Source organism: Gracilinanus agilis, chromosome 4 (assembly GCF_016433145.1).
Source record: "Gracilinanus agilis isolate LMUSP501 chromosome 4, AgileGrace, whole genome shotgun sequence".
Taxonomy (NCBI): Eukaryota; Metazoa; Chordata; class Mammalia; order Didelphimorphia; family Didelphidae; genus Gracilinanus; species Gracilinanus agilis.
In genome coordinates, this window is record NC_058133.1 from 388,969,474 (window position 1) to 388,996,869 (window position 27,396).

Below are 27,396 nucleotides of genomic sequence, written 5' to 3' on the forward strand. Positions count from 1 at the left end.
AGGAAAGAAGAAAGAAAAGGGAGGAAGAAAGGAAAGAAATGAAGTAAAGAGGTAATGGAAGGAAGGAAGGAGGGAAGGAAGGAAGGAAAAAAGAAAGAGAAAAAAGAGACGTAGGAAAGAAGGGAGGGAATGAGTGAGGAAGGAAAGTTAGATAGAATCCCTATCTCATGAGATTTGTGGTCTGGAAGGGAGATAAGACATCACTACAAATAGCTAGCATACTCAGTGTTACATGATAGGTACATGAAAGAGGTGGAGAAATTAGACCTATTTTTGGATTTTGGAGTCCTGAACTAATGTTTCTATCAGTATTGTCTTCCCCTGTTGGAGAGGAAACTATTCCATTATCATTTCAATCTCAGAAATGTCTCTAGATCACTCCTTGATTTCCAGTCAGTTTGGAGAGTATCTTTCATTTTCTGTGTCCTTAGGCACAAAGAAAGCCCAGTGGTAGAGGGGACTATCATATGCCCAGCTGGCTAGTTTTTCCTTTTCTGATTGACTGCCTCCCTGGGTCTTTGCTTGGTGTGTGGCTGCTGTTTATACCTGCTGAAGTGCTCTCTTTGTTTGCATTGGCACTGCCAGGCTGACATGCTTCTAGCCCTGAGTTGTTCATGAGGTCTGTCTGAAGGCTTTGAAAACCTATGAGTCGGCGGCTAGGGCTAGAAAATGTCTCTCTCAGTTTTTTGGGTGAACTCCATGTTTTTTCCAAGAGGTTAGATCACTGTCCACAGTCCGAGGTTGCTAGACAGAATGTAACAGTTACTGTTTGAAATGTTCTGAACTTTTAAGGCGAGAGGAAAAAAAAATTCAAAAAGGAAAAAAGAGCCAGGGTCACCTCAACAGCTTGAAAATGAGCATTTTTATATCTAGTCAACAAAGTCTTGTTATTGAGTCGAAAAAGTTCATCACCAAGGAAGGAATTTTGAAAATATGAACAATCTTTTTATGGTTTTTCTAGTTTGCCAGTAGGACATGCTGACATATCAACTGTCCATTTCATGTGTGAGGCCAGACGAATCCCAGTGGCTGTCTGGACAGGGGAATGAATTAGAAGAAATGTGTTCTTATCCAGCTGCCTCTTCTCATTTCACTGGTCCATAGAGAGGTTTACAGATGAGCTTTAATGATCTTCTATGAGTAGTGAAATTTGTGAAACCCTGAAATCACTCTTGCTCCCATCTCTTCCCACTGAGGATCCTTTCTTATCACAATACGTGATCACCCCTGGGCTTTTTGAGGCTGGCATTTCACTGTCTCATCTGCATTCTTTTGGTGCATGGCTCCACAGTGAAATAAAAATCATTCTGCCATGTGAGATTGGGTGTGTCCATCATAATGTCTTTTATTAATATTCCAACTTGGTCTCTACCACCTAAAGTCCAAAAATGTTGCATTCTCACTCTTCCTTCAGGATGTTACACTTAAAGAGATTTGGTGTGTGTGGGTAGGTGCTCTACAAAGGGCTCCCATCCCAATTCCAAGTCCGAAACCACCCTTGGGGTTCCAGTCCCAGGTATACTTCTTAGGGTTTCCATGCTGGACTGCCTAGCCTACCTGTAATACTGGTGCCAAGGTTATCATGGCTTGAAAATCTGGGTCCTGTGGGCACCTCCATCCCCTGAAACTGAGGACATGCAATACAGAAGAGAAACAAACACCCCCAGACCTATTTCTCAAAGCCAGGGAAAAGAAAAGGGACAAGGGAAGAAAAGTTTTTCCACTCTTACCCAATCTGGGCATACCTAGACCAATCCAGGTTATGAAATTTGCAATACTGGCAAATGGGCAGAGGTATAAAGCCTCAAATATCATATGCAATCCCACACATGCAAGTGAAAATCAAATATTTCCAAAGAAAAATTTTGCAGATTCATAGAAGGAACATTTTAGAATTCGCCAAATTATCCAACAAAATGAGAAGCATTTTACAAAGTTTAACAAATTAGCTCCGCTTGCTTAGTCTTTCAGGGCCTTTCTTGATCCATAAGTAAAAGAAAGCAAAGACAAATAAATTTGGTTTCTGTCTCAAACCAAAAGGATATCTGGTTGGTACAGTGGATAGAGAGCTGGGACTGGAGACAGAAAGAACTGAGTTCAAATTCAACCTCAGAAACTTTACTAGCCCCATGCTATTTTGGGCAAGTCACTTAATCGTGTTTGCCTCTGTTCCTCATCTGTAAAATGAGCTGGAGAAGGAAATGACAAACTACTCCAGTATTTTTGCCTAGAAAATCCCAAATTGGATCACAAGAAGTCAGATACAACCAAAATGACTGAACATCTTAAGCAGAAATCTTGTCCATGCTGAGCTATCCAAACTACATGTTCCTTTCCCCAGAGAGATTTTGGGACCTGGGGTCAACTTGGAATTGCCTCTTTCTCACATAAGAAAATTATCCTGGATAGAAATTCTTCCAATGATTCCATCTGTGGATAAGGCCATCCAATTAAGTTCTACACACAAATTGTCCCTTTCTAAACAAGGCATACTAAAATAAAAAGTGTTTCTTTTCTACACAGGGCTCATTAAAATACTCTCTGAGTCTCTCTAGCATATATGATCCCCGGGTCTACATAAATTTCTCTGGCTCCCTTATCCTAAAGGGCATCCCCAAAGCCCCCATGGGTCCTTAAAACTTGCCAGGGCAACTAAATGAAATCATAAATTCTCTCATTAGGACAAAGAAGAAAAGTGGATTCGGTTATAGAAATAGTACAGAGCATCAGTTTCTCCTCAATTTAAGGCATGCACATTCCTACCCTTCACAGTGGTAGGGCATTTTTATATAACAGAAGTCATCTTGATCTGCTTAGATGCAAAAAAACCAACCAACCAAAAAAGCATCACAACAAAAAACCCAATATGAACATTTTTTCTAGACAGTAGTGATTTAGTGATTTCTAATTTCTTTCAGTAAAGCTTTCTTCACACAATTTAGAAAAATGGAACGTGTCAATATATCAAACCTTATGCAGAAGTCAATAACAAAAAGTATCAGTATTTAAAGACAATCAAAAAATGAAAAATCTCAAAATCGAACCAATAGAAACAAAATGTGTAACTGACAAATGCACATGCAAATTGGTACATATACAAGAATCACACATTCAAAGATGGAAAAGATGTCACTTAGTTCAATTCCTTAATTTTACAGAGGAGGAAACTGTGATGCTAGAAACCTAAAGTGACTTGCTTAAGGTAACACATGTTGTAACAGACAGAGGTGGGATCTGAATCCAAATCCTCTGATTCCACAGATGAAATTCTGTCCACTATGCCAAGCTCCCTCATCAAAAGTATGGCTGTAGCGAATGACTAAGCTGAAGTAGATGTATAACTGTAGCTAATTGGAGAGGTAAGGACTATGAAAAAATATAATCTCAGAGTTGTATACTTCAGAATTTCAAGACTCAAGTATCTTCATTTATAGGAAAAAGCACAATATATCCTTTTTACCCCCCAAATACAAGGGCTGTGTACTTGTAAATATTTTGAGAATTTTGTCTGTAATGTTTGCCTATGAAGACCATAAAGAATGCTTGTGAATGGGACAGGAGGCATTGCCACCTGACCAAGCCAAGAAAGGATCCTCGCTCTTTGGTCTCCACCTAGAGAAATTCCAGTAAAAAATTACCAGACTCAGCCTGTTCTTGTGAAGCAGTACATTTATTCTGGGTTCAGAGGTAGTTGCCCTTCATAATTTCCATTTACAGCAACAAGATGATCTTGTCAACATCTCTCTGGAGGGTCGATGGGTTAGAAGACATCACTTTGGGCTTCAAGTTAAAGGACACAAGTCAGTTGGGCAATCAATCACAAGTCACTTGACCTCTTAGAGTCTCAGTTTCCTCATCTGTAGAGTAGGTAAGATTCCTTTTATCTTCAAACTCTCTAATATGACCTTCCTCTCCACATCCACAGTCAGCATCCTTATCTGTGCTCTTTACCTGGTATGGCCATAGAGCCTTTACCTGGGACAGGAAATGTGACCATACACAGGATCAAGATCATTAAAGACTTATCCTGTTCTAGCTAGCTCTAATTTTCTTTAACTGTTCCAATATACAATATGGTTTTGTTTGCCATTCAGGAGTTTTATCGGCGACACAGCATACATTCCCCTGGTCCTTTTTATGAAAGAATGTTTATACCTGTGGGCAAGTGCTAATGGTAGTGAAAGACTTGCATTCATGGGAACAGCACTTGGCCATTCATGGTTGCCAAGGTAAGCAGCAAAGGCATGCCCTCTGCCACTCCATCGCCTGGAAAAGAAACAGTCTCTAAGGGAACAGGCTAGCACCCCTTAAGGCCAAAAATCCCTAGCTTTTTAGACTTCTTTTTTTAAGGAGAGAGAGGAAAAAAAAAGAAAACATGAAATAATACTAAAAGAAAAGTATTTTCGTTTTGTCCAGGCATTTAAAAAATAAACAGAGCAAAACAATAAAAAGGGGCTTAGAATGTTCTATTTTTGGTTCTACACAGGAATTTAATTCAGGCCCAGCCCAATGCATTGTGAGCTAAATGCCCCTTTCATAGTTTAATTTCAGGGGCACATGGGACTAATGAGCCAAGGCATGACTGCAGTTGGAGTCTATGGGCTCCCAGGCCTGTGATTGTTATGTAGTGAATAGGCAGTTTCTCTGATGAATTTGGAATTTTCTGCATTCTTGGGACACTTGTTTTCTGCATTATATTTTCTCCCCTAATCCCATCCCATCAGAATGGGAAAATGTCACCTGAAAAGAAACAGTTCTCTAAAGGCATTGACTATCACGCCTAACAAATGATGAGAGAATTTTTCTTTCCTGAGACAAATCAAAGACAAGTGACTTGCCCAAGTTCAGTGATAGTTCAGGTGACTTACATTGCATTCCACCCAAATAGAGTTTAGAATGGGAATTCTCAACAAAGGGAAATGCTGAAGGATGTTTTACTTCTTTATGGTACAATAATATAGGATTGATACTTCAAGTAGGAGATATTAGGAACTAGCTCAACTACTTCTCCAGGAGGAGAAAAATAGTTTTTGCTTCAACATCTTGTTCTGCTCCCAAACTTAAAGAGTAGAATGGCTTCTGAGAGAGAATCCCAGTATCTCAGAGATCCATCTGATTGATGCTACTGCCCTGGGAGAGAAAGAATGATTCCTCCCTCTCCCAAATAAAGCTGATATGAGCCATGTTCAGAATCTAACTTGATGACTGATGGGAGTATAAGTGACTTGAAAATCATTCCATTTCTGCTCTTATTCAAGTCCTCTATGGGAAGCCTACTTCAAACCTAGACCTTCCTCTTCTATTATATTAAGTCATATCATAACATAATAGGAAGGAGATTTAGGGCTTAGCTAGACCATCCTTCACTTCTGGGGGGCAAGATTCCTTTCTATTATTTCCTTTTTTAACTTCTATCTGAAGATTGCCAGGGTCTGGAAACCATAAGATAGTCCAATCCACTTTTGCATAACACTTTTCTGAGGAGTCAGAATCCACCTTCCTTCCATTCCTTTTGCTTCCCTCCACACACAAACCATGGTTCTAGTTCTGCTTTGTGAGGCCAAGAAGAATAGACAAATTTTCTTCCACATCATAGCCCTAATTGTATGTAAAGACAGTTATGTTCCCCAAAGTTTTCTCTAGGGCAGCTCAATGGTCAAAGTACTTAAGACTAGTCTTCCCAAGTTCAAATCTGACCTCAGACACTTCTTAGCTATAGGACCATGAGCATCAGCTCCTCATTTCTAAAATGAGTTGAAGAAGAAAATGCAAACCACTCCAATATCTTTGACAAGAAAACCCTATAAGGGGTCATATAGAGTCAGACACCACTGAACAGCAACAAAACAAGGTGGTGAAAGTGTTGAGTTCTCTCCAGTCTTTTTATCTACCCTACCTTGGGTGGATAAGTACTCTGCTTGCTAGAGTTGAGGTAAGAGTCAGTAAGACCCGAGTTCTAATCCTGCCTTAGACATTTAATAGCTGAGCGACTCTGAACAAGTCATTTAACCTTGTTTATCTCATTTTTCTTATCTTTAAACTGAGTTGAATAAGGAAATGACAAATCACTTTAATATCTTTGCCAAAAAACCCTAAATGGAGTCACTAAGATTCAGACTCAACCACAACCACAACCATAAAAATGACAAAAAACAAAGCTTTCTCTTCTTCAGGTCAAACCTTTCAGGTGCTATTAAATGATCATTGTATGACATGGTTTCTAGTCATCTTGGTCCTTCAGTAGATGCCCTTTATTTTATTAGTGTCCCTCCCAAAATATGATATTCAGAACTGGGCACAGGACTTTAGATGGTGGTCTAAGTTCAATGTAAGTAATAATTTACTCTTTGGGACCTAAATAACCTATCAGTGCCAGCTAATATCTTATTAACTTTGTGGTTGCCATGTGATAGTGCTGATTTATAGGGATTCATTTCAAGAAATACAATTTAGCTAGTATTTATTAAGTGTTAGCTTTGTACAAAATACTCTGCATCTGGGGATGCAGAGACCCAAAAAATACAGTCTAAGAGGGCAGTTATGTTGCTCAGTGAATTAGGAGCCAGGCATAGAGATGGGAGGTACAGGGTTCAAATATGTTTTCAGACTCTTCCTAGCTGTGTGACCTTGGGCAAGTCACTTAATCCCCATTGCCTTGTTCTTACTACTCTTCTGCCTTGGAACCAATACACAGCATTGATTCTCAAATGGAAGGCAAAGGTTTAAGAAATTAATATAGTGCTCGTTCTCAAGGAGTTTACATTCTACTCTTTCAGGTTGGAGAAGGGATGATGCTGTATTATAATTAATTCAAAATAAAGTTCACAGAGTTTGCAGGCTGCTAAATGAACTATTCTTGATGAAATCTCCAAACAAAACCTCCAAGAAATATCATTGATAAAATCCAAAGCTTTCAAACAAAAGAAAAATGAAAAAAGAAGACATTCAAATACTCAATAAAAATATCAGAGCTGAAAAGAAACTTCAAAATAAAAATGAGTCAAGACAGAAAAAAAGTAGGTCTTTGTAAGTATAAAGTGTTTACATTTCAATGAGGGTAGGATGTTAAAAATGATTCTTTCAGAATCCTTATGTCAAAATAATTCACAGCTAGTCAATTGAGCCAGAATAACTATAAATAGTTTTGTGTTGAAAATGTGATAACAAAAAATAAAAAATGAGAAGGATGGGAAAATGGGAGTAAAAATGAGACAACTTGTTAAAACAAATAATTGACTATAAAGAAAAGCTATATACAAACATGGAAAAAGTGAGAGAGTCAGACTTCTTGAGTCTAAACAGCTTGAAAGAGAAAATCACTAGTGCACATGAATAGAATTTGATGTGAAAATACATTTAGCTCAAGAAGACTACAGCTAAGGACAGGAAGAGGAGAAAAGGAGTATATTCAGGAAGAGATTAGTCATAAGCACAACAAACTTTAAATTGAGATAGGACATAATGAAGAGCTTAAAAGTAAAAAAAAATAGAGGGTAATTACAAAATAAATAGAGGATGAGGAATTTAGAGAGGTAAAAGAGAATAGGATGCAGTAAAGACTTAGCTATTATAACTTCAAATGGCATGTATGTGCCCATAAAATGGAAGACATTAGCAGACTGCATTAGAAAGCAAAATCCAACAGTATGTGGTTTATAAGAAACACACTTGAATCTTGAAGATTTTACACAAAGTTAAAATAATTGATCAGATCAAAATTCATTATGCTTAAACTGAATACAAAAACATAGGGCTAGCAATTATGATTTCAGACAATGCAACATCAGAAATAGACTTAATTAAAAGAATTAAAAAGTGAAACTATTTTGATGAAATATGACATAGTTAATTGATTTTAATACTTAATGCATATTCAGTAAGTGTCATAGCTTCTAAATACTTAGAGGAAAAATCAAATTAAGTGAATTATAGGCAGAAATAGCAAAACTATAATAGTAAAGAACTTCAATTTACCCCTGTCAGCTCTAGATAAATTTTACAAAAAAATAAACAAGAAAGAAAGGACTCAAATAGAATGATTACAGAATAGAAATAGAAAAGAAAATACCTATTTTTCAGTTGAATATGGCATCTTTCTAAAAATTTATCATATTTTAGTACATAAAAAACCTCAAAAGATATGGAAAATACAGATATATTATGATGTCTTTTATAGATTACAATGGCATTAGAAGGCCACTGGAGTGAGGGGAAGATTTTAAAAATCAACTGAAACTAACTTACAATCCTAAAAAACTGGTTAATGAAAGGACAAATAAAAAATGAGGGATAACTTTATTAAAGATATTGATAGTAATGATAAAACATACCAAAATTTTGGGATGCCACCAAAACAGTTACTAAGGGGAATTTTAAAAAATTTTAAACACTTTTATTAAGATAAAAGAGAGACCAGATTAATGATTTGTGAATGCAACTAAAATACTAAAAATCCAACAAAAAAAGCACCAAAATAGAAATGCTGAAAATCAAAGATTGTATCAATTTTTAAAAATGAGCTGGTTTTGTAGAATAAAAATAAAAACAAAGCAGCATCATTAGGTAATTTGATTAAAAGAATGAACAAGGAAAATCACATTATCCATATGAAAAATGAAAAATAAAAATTGACCACATATGAAGAAGAAATAAAGGATACTATTGAAACTATTTTGAACAATTATATGTTGATAAAACCAACATGCTAAATAAAATAAATAAATACTTACAAAAATATGAAATACCCAAATCAATAGAATAAGAAATAGAAGATTTAAACAATTAAATTTTGGATGAAGAAATTGAAAAAGCCATAAATGACCTTGCAAATAATAAATAGCAAAATTCTGGGACTAGATAGATCCAAAAGTGAATTCTAACAAACATTCAAAGAGCAACTAATTTAAAAAGCAATATAATTGCATTATATTATTGTTTGTAACATAGCAAAATTACTTTACCTATTTTTTAGGAAACAATCTAATAAAGTATTTCATAAGATTATTTTGGAGGCAACAGACACATTGGTTAGATAATGCCCCATTAGATGGATTTGGTTGAATAACCAGACTTGAAGAATAGTCACTAATGATTCAATAAAATCTTCAAAAAAAAACACTCTTCTAGATCCTCCAAAATATTTGCTTGATTCTGTGGTATTTACATTTTTAAGAACTTGGAAAAAAGGTATGAATTATATTCTTGTAAAATCCAGGAAAGATAGAAATCTTGGAATATAGCTAACATACTGAGCAAACACAAGAAAAAAATGACAGGTGCATATTGGGCTACACCTAATAAGATGTTTTTAAAATAGAGATAGATGCAAAGTCTTACACTTGGCTAAAAAAATTATTTCATATGTACTAGATGGGGATAAGTCATTGTTGAACTGCTTTGTATTTGAAGAATATCTGAGTAGTTTGAAAACTCAGTGATAGTCAGCACTGGAATATGGCAATTAAGCAAGCTACTCTTAATTTGGTTGCTTTAAGAAAGGCTTCCAGAGAAAAGAAAGTGATTACCTTGCTGTTCTCTTTTCTTATCAGACCACATCTGGAGTATTATGTTCATTTATGAACTACAAAGTTTATGACACAAGCTGCTAAGCATTCAGAGTAGGGAACCCAGAAAGGGCTTTGAGTCCATGCTGTATAAAGACAGGGTGAAAGAGCTGGAGATGTTTAGCTTGGGGAGCATGTATTAGGAAGAGGGGAGGGGAAGGGGACATAATAGCTGCTTTAAGTAGTTGAAAGGCTGTCATGAGTATGAGGGATGAAATTTTTTTTTGTTTAACTTTAAAATACATAACTAGAAGCAATGTAAGAAAATGAAAGGAGAAGGAGGAGGAGAGGGAGAAAAAGGAAGAGGACAAGAAGGAGGAGGAGGAGGAGAATGAGGAGGAAGAGGAGGAGGAGGAAGAGAAAGAAGACAAAAAGGAGGAGGAAGAGAATGAGGAGGAAGAGGAGGAGAAGTAGGAAAAAGAAGAGGAGGAGAAAGTGGAGGAGGAAGAGGAGGAGAAGGTGTAGGAGAGGGAGAAGAAAAGACCATAATGACAACAACTTCTTAGCAATTAGGGCCATGCAAAAGTACATCAGGAAGTAGAGGGTTCACCAGCATTGGAGATCTTCAAGCAAAGGGGAAAGGATCACTTGTTGGGTAGGTAAGCTGTAGATAGATGGGTGTGATCTTTGGGTGTGACTTGGACCAGATGACCATAGTGATTCCTTCCTACTCAGAAATTTTGATTCATTCAGTAATTAGGTCATTTGGGCAATATAGCTGACTTCTCTTAAATAGTTCCAGTGAGGGAAGTTACAAAACTTCCTCTAGGAACCTTTCCTTAGCTCCTTTTATTTAATGAATCTATGTTTCATCTAATATGGATACTCCATCCAACCCTGTTTCCTTACTTCATGAAAACAACCATTTTCCTTTCATCTAATCAATATAATAACAGCTAACATTTGTTGTTATTGTTCAGCTATTTAAGTGACTCTAAGATACTAGAGTGGTTTGCCATTTCCTTCTCAAGTTTATTTTACAGATAAGGACAATGAGGCAAAGAAGGTTAAATGACTTGGCCAGGGTCATATAATTAATAAGTTTTTGAAGCTATATTTGAATTCAGGTCCAGCCCTTTACCCTCTGTGCCAACTAGCTCCCCCAGCTAACATTTATATAATTTTTTTTATGTTCCAGGCATCATGCAAAGCATTTTACAGTGATTATTTTATTTGATCCTCACAACAACCCTGGGAGGCAGATGTAATTATAATCCCCATTTTACATACAGGGAAAATGAGGCAGTCAGCAGGTAAATGATTTGTCCAGGGTCACATAGCTAGTAAGTGTCAGAAACTTGATTTAAATTCAGGTCTTCCTAACCCCAGTTCCTATGTTCTATCTACTGTGCCACTTCCCCCACCCCTTTTTAAATTTAAACCTAATTCTTCTTGTTCAGTAATCTACAAACAAAAATCTCTGGCCCTATTCCTCCTTTTAAAAATCTTTTTTATATGAATTTACTCCTGAAATACTCTCCTGCTGCAAAAGGAAACTACGTGGCTGTATCAGTATGGCTGAGCTCATCTATTTATTATACCTACTGGGCAGCCTCATCGCTGAAACTACACTATGCTTCACTACGTGGAGGTGGCATTTGGGAATGACAACCCAAACTTTGCATGCCAGTGCTCAAGGAATTGCTTTGGCAGGGTTCACAAGATGTAGTGGTCTTTACTATTTCATAAATATTATTTTATACAGTAGCGTCCCCAAAGGATGTGGAGAATTTGGAGATGATCCAGAAGAGGGCAGCAAAAAAAAAAAAAAAAAAAAAAAAGGCTGGAAAACAGGATCTAGGTAGAAAGGTTAAATAAATTGGAATTATTTAGCTTAGAGAAGAGGAGGCAGATGGATGACTTGCCAGTCCTAACACCTATCCAGGAAAATACCTGAGTAAACAGGTGAGGCTTTCAGCAACCCCCTCCCCCCAGTGGGAAGGCCAATTTCAGAGAGATCAGAGGGAAGAGTTAGGTTTGATTTATCTCAACAGCCAGAGGTGATTTCTGAAGAACCTTGGCCAAAGCGGTGGGGTGATTTATGGATTGCTTCTTCTGGCTGTGTCCTTGAACATTTGAACTACACAGTGCTCCATGCCAATAGTACCATTTGCTAGTCTTGAAGGATGTCTTTCCTCTCCGCTGTGCTGACCTAGCTGGCCTGGCTGTGGAGCTCCTGGTGGTAGATGTGGCCAGGTTGTGCTAAGGGTAAAACCCGGCCATGATTTCTGCATACATTTCTCTTCAGAGTCCTGGGTAGCTCACCAAGTATGCCCTAAGGTGGAGAAAAACCTATGTTTACACAAGAGTTGATTTTGAAAAAAAAAGTAATTTTTAGGGAAAATAGTTCACACCAAAATAAGAGCAAGGATTTCCCCAAATGTATTAAATACAATTATAAGTGTTTTGGGCAAGGGATAGGAAAACCCTGATTCCAAGATTAATTTTAAGGGAGGTATTAGAAATGGGTCATTCTTGATTAGCTATGGGTGACAGACTTGAATATAATCATAAAAGAGTAAAAATAGATATAATTTGAGGAACCTATTCAAATAACCTGCATTAATAAATCTACGAGGGCTGCTCCTCAAATGCCTACAGATGGTTTATGTTATATTCATTAAGCACAATAAGAGGAACTTTAAACAACAGAAAAAAGTCCTAGATTCCATCCCAAATGTGGAACAAATTTCTCCATTTGGTTTTGGGGAATCCATCATTAGTGGAGTAATATAATTTAGTGTAGTATGTTGAATTTAATTTTGAGATCTACCCAAATGTCTGGTCTATATCCAAAACAGGCCACTGGAATGAAACTAGCCCTCTGGAATATTGAGATACAACAGGCATCAATATGAAATAGATGAGTGTGATGGAGAACACATTTGAACTAGAAATATAAATTTTCATGGCGTACAGATTACCAGTCTTTCCCATTGGGTCTGGAGTAGAAAGCCATGGTATGTATTATATTGTGCCCCCTCTGAAAGTGTGGAATTTTATACCTGCTTACTGGAACTGCCACCCCTAAATGGCAAAAAATTTCCAGAAATGTTTTTGTTCTGTTTTAAAATGATTTTGAAACAGTACTGGGGTGAGAACACAGGACCATAAGAAAATCCTGTTAAGTTCACAAAATTTGCTGTCAGGATGTGAGCAGCTTATTATTTATTTATTTTTTGCTCAGCCATTTCTTTGTTAACATGTTTTCTTCATAATTCCTTTTTTGTAATGGATTGTAACTTCATGATAACAGTCAAACGCAGTAAATCACCTATCAATTTATTGAGTGCTATTAAAATAATTGATTAAACTCTTAATACATGCCATACATTTTGCCAGGTGCTGGTGATACAAAGAAAAAGCAAAAAAAAAACAGTTTCTGCCATCAAGAACTTACATTAAATTTTTAAAAAATAATATTTTATTTCCCCCTAATTACATGTAAAAACAATTTTTAGAATTTTTAAAAATTTTGAGTTCCAAAATTTCCCTCCTCTCTCCTTCCCCTTCTCCCTCCCTTAGTCAGTAAACAAGGAGCTTACATTCTAAGGGGGGACACAATCAGTACATTCCCTAGCCCTACTATGTGCCAGGACCTGTGTTAAGTGCTGGGATACAACGTGAAAGCAGAATTTTGTCTCTTCCCTCAAGAAGCTTACATTCCAAAGGAGGAGACAGCATGTACATAAATAAGTATATACAAGATACATAGAGTAGATGGAAGGTAGACCTAGAGGAAAAATGCATATGCAACACTTGTAATTTAATCTGCATTATTAACTTTTTCCTCTATCACTTTCTTCATCTAGACAATCAACAAAATACTAAATCAAGCCCTGATTTGTATCATTTGCCAATTTTCAAGATGTAAATGCTTATACTGAAAATTTAACAATTAACTTCACGAGCTACTGGTTAGCTCTAGTATACCACTGGATGTGACTCACAATCCAGAGAAATTCTACCAAGTCCAGTTATAGGGTCACGTGGATGATTTTCATTTTGGGGGTATGGATCTGGACGCCAAAAAGGGAAAGTAATAATGCTTCTCTTGATCTTTGACTTATCTCTCCATACAGCGCAACTCTGGGGAAGTTCCTAAAACTAAGTTTAAGTATGATTTACATTTAAGGTTCCCCTAAAACATTCCTTCCTAGAAAAGGTAATCAGTATACACTATGGATATCAGAGGATGGCTATTTCTTTTCTCTACCACCAAAAGTGCTTGACACTAAATATTTATGAACATGTATTCAATATATAGCATAACAAACGTAAAAATATAAAAAGCACAAAAACAATAATCTATCTCACTCATTACATTCTCTTGGCAGATCAAGACAACTTTGTGAGATTGCTCCATAGATATTTCCGATACTTGCTATTACCTTGGACTCCTATACTTTGAGCAATTTCCAGTATTTCTTGGCTATCTAAGGAGATATAATTTGGACTTTAGCTTACCTAGAACCTGACCCAGAAATCTAACCTTCTACACTAACACTAACAAGGTTACCCCCAGGGCTGGAACAATATAATCTAATCATTGGGCTATGTTCAGGAAAGGATGTAAAATCAGATTAATGTTGCAATGATTTCAAATCATCTAAGCAAGCAGATATTTTCATTGCCATATACCTTTTTTCCATCATTACCTAAGGACATGAGGAGGGGCAGGACTAGAAAATTCACCTTTCACCTTGTTTAAAGTTCAAGATAGGAAAAAGCCTGGAAGCACCTCCTATCTGAAGCTCTCAAAAAAGACTGAGCATATCCCCAGTTCTTATTTTAGCCCTCTATGTTGGTAGGTTTTGTTGAGAATGAGGGGAATCATCTTTGATGCAAACCCTATTGGGAATCTAGAATAAGCTATTTTTTTTTCATTTTTTTATTTTTTTTTTAATTTTAAACCCTTAACTTCTGTGTATTGACTTATAGGTGGAAGAGTGGTAAGGGTAGGCAATGGGGGTCAAGTGACTTGTCCAGGATCACACAGCTGGGAAGTGGCTGAGGCCGGATTTGAACTGGCTCTCAATTCACTGAGCTACCCAGCTGCCCCCTTAGAATAAGCTATTTTATACCATTTTTAGTAAGACAAATTTCTTTCAGCAACAGCTAATGAATTTTCCACAAATGGACTATCTAATTCTATGGAAAGTAGTTCAGTACAGAAAATCAAGAAATTTCTTGAATTATTTTTGGTACACAAATAACTTTCAAATCTACATATTAATCTCTAATATGTCTTCTTAACTTTAGTTTCATATTAAGATAGTTCCACATTACTAACTTCTAGATACATCCACTCAGACGTCCCACTTGCTTATCAAATTCAAAACATACACAAAAGAACTAATTACTTTCCTTCTGAACTCATCTCTCCTATAAATTTACTTATTTTTGTGGAGATCATCACCATTCTTCTTATTTTCTAGTTTGACAACCTTTGATCTCCTCATCTTCACTTTATATATCAATCAGCCTCTAAGGCTGATAGGTTCTGCCTTCACTCCTCTCATATCTGTTTCTTTATCAACATCAATTCCCATCTATCACTTTAATTTAGATTCTTATTAGCTCATACTTTAATGATTATAATAAACTGACAATTGGTTTTCCTTTTTTTTTTTTTTTTAATTTAAACCCTTACCTTCCCTCTTAGAATCAATACAGTGTATTGGTTCTAAGGCAGAAGTGTGGTAAGGGCTAGGCAATGGGGGTTAACCCACTTCAGTGACTCACACAGGGTCACACAACTAGGGAGTGTCTGAGGTCAGATTTGAACCCAGGACCTCCTGGCTCTCAATCCACTGAGCCACCTACCTGCCCCCTGGTTTTCCTGACTTAAATATTTCCCATCTTCAATACATCCTTCACATAACTGCCAAAGTCATTTTCCTAAAACATAGGTCTGACTCTGTTAAGAAAGACAGAATTAAAAAAAAAAACTAATATGGGAAAGAAATGTTCAAGACAAAAGATGAAAAGAAACTACTTCTAAAGGTGACTGGTTATTAAAAAAGGAGAATAACAATCTTGAGGTCCTTCTTTTTGCTGTTCCTGTAAAAAAAATTCTAATGTCCACAGAAGGGAACAATCTCTGTTTGAAAACTCATCCTTCCTGACAATTCACAATTAAAATGATACATTTTGATAAAAGTTTTAGGGTTACAAAATAGTAAGCTTAGTATTCTCATCTAAAATGTCCTGTAAAAAGGGGGCAGTTGGGTAGCTCAGTGGATTGAGAGCCAGGCCTAGAGACAAGAGGTCCTAGGTTCAAATATGAACTCAGACACTTCCCAGCTGTGTGACCCTGGGCAAGTCACTTGACCCCCATTGCCTACCCTTAACGCTCTTCTGCCTTGGAGCCAATACACAGTATTGACTCCAAGACAGAAGGTAAAGGTTATTTAAAAAAAATAAAAATAAATAAATAAAAATAAAAAAAAATGTCCTGTAAAAATGAATAATATGGAAATAGGTTTTGAGTGATAATATATGTATAAGCCAGTAGAATTGTTTGTCAACTCCATGAGGAGTGAGGGACAACAGGAATCATGTAACCATGGAAAAACATTTTAAAGATAAAATAAAATTTAAAGCTGTAAAAATAAGTAAATAAAATGTACTGTAAAAGTTGCTATCCACATGATGCCAAGCAATTGAAGACAAAAAAAAAATGAATCAATCAAAAAGATGGTTGCAGTCAGCTAGAATGTTATATTCTGTAGACAAAGGATCTGAATGACTGACAATAGTTTTCAGTTTCTATCCTGAAATTAGTCTTATTCACTTTTCATTGGTCAAAACACAAAGGATTGTGGATTCACTATAGGAATAGGGTTCTTTTTTTTGGCAACTATCAGTTTCTAAGCAAAATGTTTCCTGTATAGTTTGAAGTTTAAGAAGTTTATATAGCTTATTTTAGGATTCCCTACCAATTGTATAGCCCAAATACTGACAGAATGTTTTTTTGAAATTAGCCATTTTGGCAACAGCTCATGCCCTTTGACTTCTAAAAAAAAATGAAAAGGATTTTAAACCAAAAAAGTCTTGGGAAAATTTGGTTCCACAGAAAAAATGAAAATTTGATGTGAAATGAGAAGGGAGGGAAGGAATAAAAATGTATCTGTTTTCAAAGATGATTCATGTTGAAAAAGAAGAGTAACAATGTTAAATAATAATTGTTTTATTGAGAGCAATAATAACAATGCAGAAAATATTAATGGAAACGAGTCTACTATCACATCAGGTTCACTTGATGAATACTTTTTCATTAAAAGAGATAAATAGAAAATATTCATTGATGTTTTCAGTACAGGTGATAAACATATTAAAAACTTATAGGAATATTTTTCAAACAAGTAGACATCATAAGACAACTGGCAATAGATATATGAAACTAAATTTGTCAAATATAATTGAAATTGTCTTACCTCCAGATGGAGCCTCTGAAACAAGTAGGTTGAAAATGAAGCTTACAACTAGTGGCTGAACCAAGATTTGTTTATAGAAACAGAAGAGTTTATGCTAGCATTAAGCACCAGATATTTGCTCCAGATATTCCAAAAATTATCCTTGTGGAGCTGTTTCTTAATGATGTCTGCAGATTATATAAAGAAATCATACGAACCACAAAACTTTTCATTACAGATTGCGAAATTTAACAACTACTGAATGCCTTGAAAGACAACTATGCGAATGAAGTTTACTATTCTTTTTAACATAATAGAGAACAAATATTTACATTAGAAATCCAGATCCTTTCCTCATCTTCCACAAATATCCTTGAGAATTCAATAAATTATCCGTATGAGGATTGGCACATTATCAAAGACAAAACTGTTGCACTGAATTTCTTGGACATAGCATTGAATCATAAATAGATTATTCTGCACCAAATACCTATAATTTCTAAACTACATATAACAACACACTTTGAGAATATAGAGTGGATGAAATAAAAATCATGTGGGGACAAAATGGTATGTGAGCCTATAGAAGATAATCTGACACATTAATGATTTTATGCAATTACAAAAAGTAGTTATTTTATTCAGCTAGGTAGTTGTGTATAGAACACTAAATTAAAAAGAAAAATGATAACAACTAGTATTTTTATAGAGCTTAAAGGTTTTCAAGACACTTTACACATTATCTTTTTTCTTCATAACAATCCTGCGAGGCAGGTGCTTTTATTGACCCCATTTTACAGAAAAGGAAACTGAGGCTAAAAGAGATTAAGTAATTTGCTTGTGTATCTAAAATCTACCAGCTGGGAAAGGTCTGAGATGGAATATGAACTTGTGCCTTCCTGACTCCAAGGCCAACATTTTCCCACTGTACCACCCAGCTGTCTCATTAAGTAAAGTACATTTTCCCATATCCTATGTCTCCATCTCAATATCACAAAGCAGATGAGAATGAGATAACAGCCATAAAAGAGTTCTAATAGTATCCTACTTGAAGCCTGTAACACTGTTCAAAAGGAAACCTGAATTCTCAGAATTTATATAGATGGAACACAAACTTTGGCAGAGATGGGAAGTATTTCTGAGATGGAAAGTATTTGAAAACAGGCCCAGTGTTCAGGTCTGCCTATAGCCTGAGAAATAGCTTGGCTGAATTCAAGGAGGTTCATCCCCAAAGGGTTAACTATAACCTGATGATGATTTCTAACCATGGAATCTATTGCAGAAGATTTATTCTATGTACTGGTAGAGGGAGTCCCTGCATTGAAATTAATCCTTTGAACAGCTAAAGTTGTCACATTACTATGAGGGTGACCTTAGATAACTTAACCTTAGTATATGAACCTGACCACCACTAGCACCATCACTCAATGCTCCCAAGACCTGACCACTTCTAGCACCAACACTCAATGCTCCCAAGATATGAGTGCCCATCGCCACGCTCAGGGATCTGACCACCACTAGCACCATCACTCAATGCTCCCAAGACCTGACCACTGCCAGCACCATCACTCAAAGTTCCCAAGATATGAGTGCCCATCGCCACGCTCAGGGATCTGACCACTGCTAGCACCATCACTCAATGCTCCCAAGACATGGGTGCCCATCTCTCTGCCAGGTCCATTCCATCTAGAAGGTGAAAGTGAAAGAAAGTCCTACTAACCAGTGCTGCCTGTCTGTGGTCAAGCAATTTAATGAATTTTAAATCAAGTTCTTTCTGCTCCAAAGAGTCCTTTGCCACTAGCACAAACCATGTTTTACCATCAAGAGATCCAATACATTCTTCTAAATACAGATGGATGTTTTCTTTGACCCATTAATATGAATTTCTTAATCAAAAAAATGTTTCTCGTGTTTAAAATAAGAGTCACAGCTTAGAACTGTGAACACAGTGCATACTTCTAGCTCTAAGCCCTCTGATGCTATTGTCTTTTGGAGAAGCATTGGAGAAGGATTATTACTAAGCCTCATAATGATAAGAATATGCTACTTCTAGTTCAGAGAGCCAAAGATAAATTCACAACATAAGAAGCAGGGAAGGAAGCCTAAATTGCAAAATTTGGGTTTTAAAAAAATGTTCTTTACAACATTTAGAAAATAATATGCTAATTAAAAATAATAGCATTGCTTTGTGAAATCTGGGTTTAATTATCGGTTCTGATCTCACTCCCTTCTCATGTAGCTCGTGCCAGGAGTCTTGTGGCAACATTACTTTCTTAGCTTCATGTTTCTTGGTAACAACTAAAGCGGTGCAAACTGGTTTAGTTAAAATAACCAGTTTAAATACAAAACTTAGAGGACAATTTTGATGACTGTTTTATTCATTAGAATAGTTCCCCTTCTGGATTGCTCCATCCCTACTCACCTCCATCCTCCACACTTCCCCCTGCTCAACTCGTCTCTTCAGGATCAGACAGAAAAGAGCTGCCTTACCATTCAAGAGGCTGTTCTCGTGATCACTCTGGCCAGCCCATAAGGAAATACCAGATGATATTTCAAGAGAAGGCTTGAGTCAGGATACTTCCAGACCAATATAGCCAACTTAGGAGGTTCAGATAAGCATCTGAATTCTGGGTGCTTATCCAAACTGCTTCTGAAGTCTGGATAACTTGAGATTTACTCATCTGTACAATAATCCCCTGGTCTCTTAAGGACACTAAAAGACATTATATAAGACATCATTTATTTGACATTTCACGATTTTCTTTTCTTGTTTGCTTGTCATTACAACAGTAAAACTTCATTAATCCTTGATGATTAAGACAAAGGCCAGAAAATTCAGGTTGCTCCTATATTCTTAAGGTCTTATAGGAAAATATGAGCCCTGAGAGACTCTATGAAGCTGGAAAAAACTATTATTGACACTGGCTGGTAGGACCAGACAGTCTAAATGTAAGGAGAAATCACATTCTACTTAACTTTGTATAAATATATCGGTGTAGATAGCTAGATCGATCATTCAACAAAAATAGAAAAGGAGATTTACTTAAACATGAAAGGATATTCAACAAAACTTACCTAGAAGATAGCTCTGTTGATTGAGTTGTCAGGTAAGTATCTTTCCCTTGCCTTAGTTGAACATTGTTTTCTACCAGTCAAGTCAGCCTGGAGAGGACCTGGAGCTCCTCATGGCTATTTTTTATGCAGGGGACCCTGAGTTTTTTGTTCCCTGAGCTGATCTTGTCTTAAGAATGGTTTCAGCATCATTTACCTCCATGGGGTAAGGGGTTAAGATATTGTTCCCACCATACCTATAGATGATAAGATCTTTGAGGACAGAGACTTTCATTTTTGTCTCAGCCCCCAGAACAATGCCTGACACTGGTCAAACTTCATAAATACTTCAAAAAAAAAAAACCCTCACCTTCTGTCTTAGAAGAGATTAAGTATTGGTTCCAAGGCAGCAGAGTGGTAAGGATTAGGCAATTGAGGTTTAGTGATTTTTCTAGGGTCACAAAGTTAGGAATTGTCTGAGGTCAGATTTGAACACAGGTCCTCCTGACTCCAGACCTGGCTCTCTATCCGCTGAGCCACCTCTCTGCCCCTAATTTATTGAATGATTTGTAAGTTCATATGTTTGAAGTACCTGAGGGAGACTGACAACTATTTGCTCTGTTATTAGTTCAAATAGACTCCTTATACTCTTATTTATACTATTAATTTGTTGCTCCCAACTCCCTACCCCAGATAGCATAGAGGTGAACCTCAACCAAGTTCCTGTCTGAATTCCACAGAAGAGGAACATAGCCTCTGTTTGGTAAAAGAGGGAACTGAGGTTCAAAAAGGGGGCAGATCTCATTAGTTCCAGGCCATATACCCAGTCAGGGGTGGACTAAGGAAGGAAGCCTCCTAACATTCATTCCTTTTTTGGCCCACATTGAGTCACCTCTTTTGTTTCATCTTACTGACTTGTGGATCAGAAAAACTCTGAGCAATGATCTAGAGGTTAGGGTGGGCTTTCGGTGGTAAAGCCAATATCTGAGGAGGATAAGAAGAGCCACTAGAGAAAAATAAGCAACTAATATTCTCTCTGGATATATTAAAAAAAATCCCACTGGTGGGATGAGAAGATCATTCTCCCCTTGCCAGGGCCTTATTGCAGTGTTCTGTAGCCAGACCCCAAATAGCATTTGGCCTTACCATAATTCCTGCATTCCATTCCTGGTGCATTGCTCTTATTACTCGTGGTTAACTTTGAGCCCTTAAAACTGTAGTGTGTGACTAGCTTAAATATTACAGATTTAAAAAATACTAAACCATAATTTAATTTAATTTTCAAATCTCTTTAGGGGCAGTGTGGAGTAGTGGATAAAGACCTGGTCTTAAAGTTGGGAAGACCTGGGTTCAAGTTCTGTTTCTGACAAATATTTGCTCTGTGACCCTGAACAAGTCATTTAGTTTCTAGTACTATGCACTAGACTCCAAGTCTCTATGTTTAAGGTGTTGACTCACACAGTCTGTAGAAGGTATTTTCTTACCTAGAACTTCCCTGTACAAATGTACTGGTCTCTACTGACTTGAAATTTCCCAATGGATCAATGATTTGGTTTTTTCCAACTTCACAAAGACATTCTTTGAAGATAAAATGGATGACACATGGGAAAAGACTTTCAGTTTACAAAAATAAAGATTTATGTAATGTAGGCAGCTTAGAATAGACAGGATTCAAATCAGTCAATCAATAAACATCTATAAAGCATATATTTACCTCAGTACCTGCTCTGGAATTATCCAAGACTGAGACAGTGCCTATCCTCAAAAAGCTTACATTTTACAAGGGGAAGTATCATATGTTCACAGTTAAATAAAAAAAAGGATACCTAGAATATCACTACAATAGGATAGGATGCTAATAACTTTAGGAAACAAGAGAAACATCTTGGGGATGGGATATTGCACTTGAGGGGAGCCTTAACAAGCTCTGGGGATTACAAGAAACATGAAGGACAATGGAAGTGTGGAAGTGAGAGATGGAATGCCATTTGTGAGGAATAGCAAGTAAGCCAGCTTGGCTAAAATGGAGTTCATCATTCAGTTAGTCAGTTAACAAGCTTTTATTACATACCTATAATTCATTTATTCAGTAAACATTTAAGTATCTACTATCTACCAGGCACTATTCTGTGTTGAATACATAAAGAAAGGCAAAAATGAATCAACCTCCCCCACTCCCCCTGTCCTCTCTACAAATAGGGAGAGTAGTAAATCATTATACTGAGAATACAAGCTAGAATAGTAAATAATAATAATAGTTAATATTTTATAGTACTTACTCTATACCAGGAATGATGTTAAGCACTTTAAAGTTATTATCTCATTTGATTCTCACAACCCTGGGAGGTCAGTGCTATTATTATCCTCATTTTACAGATGGGGAAAATGGGTCTGAGAGATTAAATGGTTTGTCAGGAGTCACACAGTTTGGGTGTGTAAAAATGGGACCAGTTGTCAATGATGTCTCAGCAGGCTCCAAACCCCTGGCAGGAAAATCTCTAGCAAGGGGAAGGGGAGTGAGTGGATGGAATTCTTTTCCCTCCTCATCTTTTGGCAGTTGCAGCTTCTGGTAACTATTATTAACAAAATCCCTTTCTGTCCAGAAATGGAGGCTAACTGACTTAGCTATCACAGGGCTAAACTGGCTGGCAAAAAAGGGAATAATCCCACAGAAATTGGCAACTTCCACTGTTTGAGGTTTATTCCCTAAGCCCAAGATAGGTAAAATGCTCAGGATATCTTCAAGCAACTTTCTTGATCACTGGATCACAACTACTCTCAGCATCTGCCAGGATGGAGATTTGGCTTAGGTAATGTATGAATTAAGCTTATATAGCCTGAAATACAACATCTCACTCCCACACTCTTAACAAGAAAATGGATTTATTAATTCAGGGAAACAGAGGAGGGAAAAGGACTACATTTGAGGGTGAGGTAAATTTTATCTAAGATCTTCAAGGTGCTGTCAGAAAAGCTATCCCCCCCCCCCCAAGAGGGGAAAGCTTCTGAATAAAACTATTTCTCTAAACTCCCTCACAATCTAAACTTTCTCCTAAAGTCGAATATTAACAAATCCAAGATGGTAAAGATGGTCTTGATTGTAGATGTGTAATTGTTTAGGGATTAGCTGGGACACTGCTTACAAGGTTTTCTCATAGTGCTCACAGCCTTTGGGAAAGTCTGGTTAGAGTCAGCAAGGAGTATTAGCAATGAACCACCCTGCACACTGGGTTAGAGATAAGCTAAGCTACTGAGAAGAAGTAATCCTCCCCCTTTCCAGCCACCCAGGTCCCTCTGTCCCTCCAAAGAGTGAGTTTGCCAAGCTGGGTATCCTGCTTTTTATACTCACATTCTTAACTGCCCCAACTGCCCCCTCTCCTTGAGTTCTGGGGGGTACTGTGGAATTCTGTGAGGCAGCTCACCCCACTTAAGATTATACATATTACAGGTATGAAGTCAGATATTAACTCAGGTATTCCTGATTCCAGGTCCAGCACTCTATCCACTTGTGCCACCTGGCTGCCCATTGCCTTAGCTGGAATCAGAATAGGAAGTTTTAAATGATAAATAAAAGAGTTTACATTTTAACCTGAAGGCAACAAGAAAATGTTGATGCTTCTTGGCAAAGGGATCAGCATGGTTAGAACTATTCTCTAGGTATATAGCTATGACAACTGAATAGATGAAGAATTAGAGAAGGGAGATAGATATTGGATGCAGGGAACACAATTTCAACTTTCCTAACAAGAGATGACTGAAGACTAAATTTGCTAGGGGGTAGATGGGGGATTATCAGCAATCCAGTTCCCCTTGGGGGTGGGACAATTGAGTGAAAACTGAATGAGAAGAACCAGAGACCCAGTAGGTTTGCAGTGGCTGATCTGAAGTGCCGTCTGCTGATTTTAATTTTTATATCATTTTTCTCAAGATTACATCAATGTTGGCATGAATTCCATTCCCACCATATACCTTATCTTTGGAGACAATGTGTTAGGTGTGTTTGATGTATCTTTTGGGCTACAGAGGTGAGAACGTATAGGCCTTTTCATGGGAGACAATTTCTTCATATTTCATTCATTGTTCTTTTATATTAAATTACTGTACCATTTCAGATCTGGGAGGGGGGAAACTTGGAGACTGTTCTGGCCTGTTCTTGCAGGCACCTGTGTATGGGAATCTGAGTAAGAGATTTAAAATCTTTAACATTAACTCACTACATGCTGGTTTGTTGTGAAGTGACTTCTAGGGGAAGTTTCTGTATTATAGGGGTTTATTTAGGGGTTTATTTTGTGATAGTGTATAGTCTGTGACTGTGGTTGTTCTTGCCATGAACCTGTATTGTTTTTCTGTGTTTCCCTGAGGCTGAATAAGGATACTGATTGCAATAGTTTCAGTAAAAAATTAATGCTAGTGAGAAAAGAGTCACATAGGAAATTGAGAAATTTCCATCCTTCTGACACCTGCTTTGCAGGTTCCAGAACTGGTGATGAGCTGTGCTAAACATCATGGGCTTTTATGGCTTCCTTCATGAATTAAGGTGGTTGTGGTCTAAAAAGAAGTATGGGACAGATACAAAAAATGTAAAAGAGATAGAACTGAAAAATTCAGCAAGTTATTAGATATTGGAGTGAGGGATATAAAAAGTTGACTATGCTTCCTATATTGTGAACTTAGGTAACTGGAAAAACTATGGTCATATTGAAATAGGTATGGTGGGAGGAGTGGAGATATCTAACAGACTACTGGAAGTGATGAACTAGCAAATGGGGGGAAAGAGAGATTCAGATTCAGATCAGTTGCTGATCCAAATTAATAGAGAGATTTTCTTACCATGAGTTCCACACACCAATGACATCATAGTTACAGAGAAATCTCCTGTCTTCTCCTGTCTTCTCCTGTCCTGTCCTGTCCTGTCCTGTCCTATCCTCTCCTTTACTGTCCTGTCCTGTCCTCTTCTCTTCTCTTCTCTTCTCTTCTCTTCTCTTCTCTTCTCTTCTCTTCTCTTCTCTTCTCTTCCTCTCTTTGTCTCTCTCTGTCTCTGTCTGTCTCTGTCTGTCTGTCTGTCTATCTGTCTGTCTGTCTGTCTCTCTCTCTCTCTCTCTCTCTCTCTCTCTCTCTCTCTCTCTCTCTCTCTCTCTCTCCTCCCAGGTTTGGGGGAAAGGGAGGGGTAGAGGTTGGGGTAGAGGTAAGGATGCAGTTATGGCAGCCCTTTTGAAATATTGTCTTGGAACTTAAGTTCTTAGAAATTAAGTTTAAGACCAACATTCCTTTTCTCTTTCTTTTTCCCTGGGTAAACATATTCTGTCCACTTAAAATGCTTTCAGAGTTCAGGAGCCCAGATCTCTTTTCACAGCAGTTATTGTCTCTTTCTCTCCCCCTCCCCCTTTTCAAATATATATATGTGTGCATATATACATGTATGTCACACATATGCCTCATGTGATATTATGTATGTATAATTTTACACATGTCAACATGTCATAGGTATAGGTATCTATACATATATGTATATATTTTCTACTTTTAAAATTTTTATAATTTTAGGGGTAAAAAGAGAAAGTTTCTGAATTAATATGGTGAAAATAACTCTTAGCCATGTCTGAATTCCATAAGGAAAACTGATGAAGCATGGTTGCTTTTCTAACCTGGTGATAGGGTTGAAAGAGGGACCGCAGCAGCTGGAGTCAGGAATGTTTTAATGTCCTGGCAAAAAATGAATACATTTTCTGTTCGTAAATCCTCTCTCTCTTTCTCCTTGTTTCTTTTGCTCAATGGAGATGGGAGTTCTAAGATTCTGGAACTCCTGTGGTTAGGTGTTCCAGCAATGGATGGATTGTACCCTTGAGGGATCTCTCCAGTCCCTTGCCCCCACCAGGGTTACTGCATGGAATGTGTTAAAAGTACCCTAGGAAGCTATGATTTAGACACTCACGTAAAAGGGCAAGGAATTTCATAAATGTGGCAGCTTTTAAGACATAACTACCTCTTGAAGACAGCTGTAGGCAGTTTTCCATTAATGCCATTTCATATGTGCTAGCCAGGGCTGGGAAAACAATAGCAGTAGAAATCAAGGCAACAAGGTTATAAATCATTTTAGTTATGCAATGAGATCTTTAACTTGGACCTTGAAAATATACTGAAAGAAATTGAGGTGCATCAAGACTTGGATTGAGAATCCATTGCATGATTCTTTCCAATTTACCTAGGAAGACCCTGTCAAAGAGTTGTCTTTTCTCCCAGGTTTGGGGGAAAGGGAGGGGTAGAGGTTGGGGTAGAGGTAAGGATGTAGTTATGGCAGCCCTTTTGAAATATTGTCTTGAAACTTAAGTTCTTAGAAATTAAGTTTAGGACCAACATTCCTTTTCTCTTTCTCTTTCCCTAGGTAAACATATTCTGTCCACTTAAAATGCTTTCAGAGTTCAGGAGCCCAGATCTCTTTTCACAGCAGTTATTGAGCTCAGTATATACAATTAAGCACTTCATAACAATAATGGACAAGAATAAAAATTTTAAGATTTGCAAAATGTTTTGCATATCATTTTCTGAAGACTCCTAGTGAGTCTACAAGATAGCTTTTATAGATATTAGTATGCTTATTTTGCATATGAAGAAAAAGTTTTCAAAGAGTTTAAGTTGAGAGCAACCAGAGGAGAACAGCTGGGATGGTAAAGGGCCATGATATCATACTTTATCATTCATTGTTGTCCTTGTTTTGTACTTGAAGAGGACAAAAATGACATCAAGAAGATGAAATCAATGTACAGTATATCTGACTGTGACCAATCAGACCATTATGAACTTGGAAGGCTCTACCACAGGTCAAACACAAATAGCCCGTATGAACATTTGGGATGGAGATGTCTCTAAATGTGTACATCTCATGTTTCTTTTGAGGTTCTGCTTCACTCTTGTTGCATAGCAACATTTTTGATGAGGGTACACTATGCTGGGTGGTCCTATGTTAGTGCGTTTCCCATGTCTCACGATCAATACTAAGAGTCTTCCAGAGAGATTTTGAGAGTGTCCTTTCTTGCTTCTTCTGATCTCGTGAGTGCTTGTCTTGTATGAATTTTCTGTAAAATAGTCTTTTGGACAAATATGAGCTTGGCATTTGAACCCCCTGGCCAGCCCATTGGAGTTGCTCTCTCTGCAGTAGAGATTGAATGCTTGGCACTTTAGCTTGAAAAAGGTCCTCAGGGTCTGAAACCTTATCTTGCTTGGTGATCTTCAGAATCTTCCTAACATAATTCACATGGAAACAATTCAATGTCCTGGCATGGCACCGTTATACTGTTCAGGTTTCACATTAGTACAATGATGGAAGTCAGCACTATGAGCCTTCAGTTTGGTAGCTAGCTTAAAAC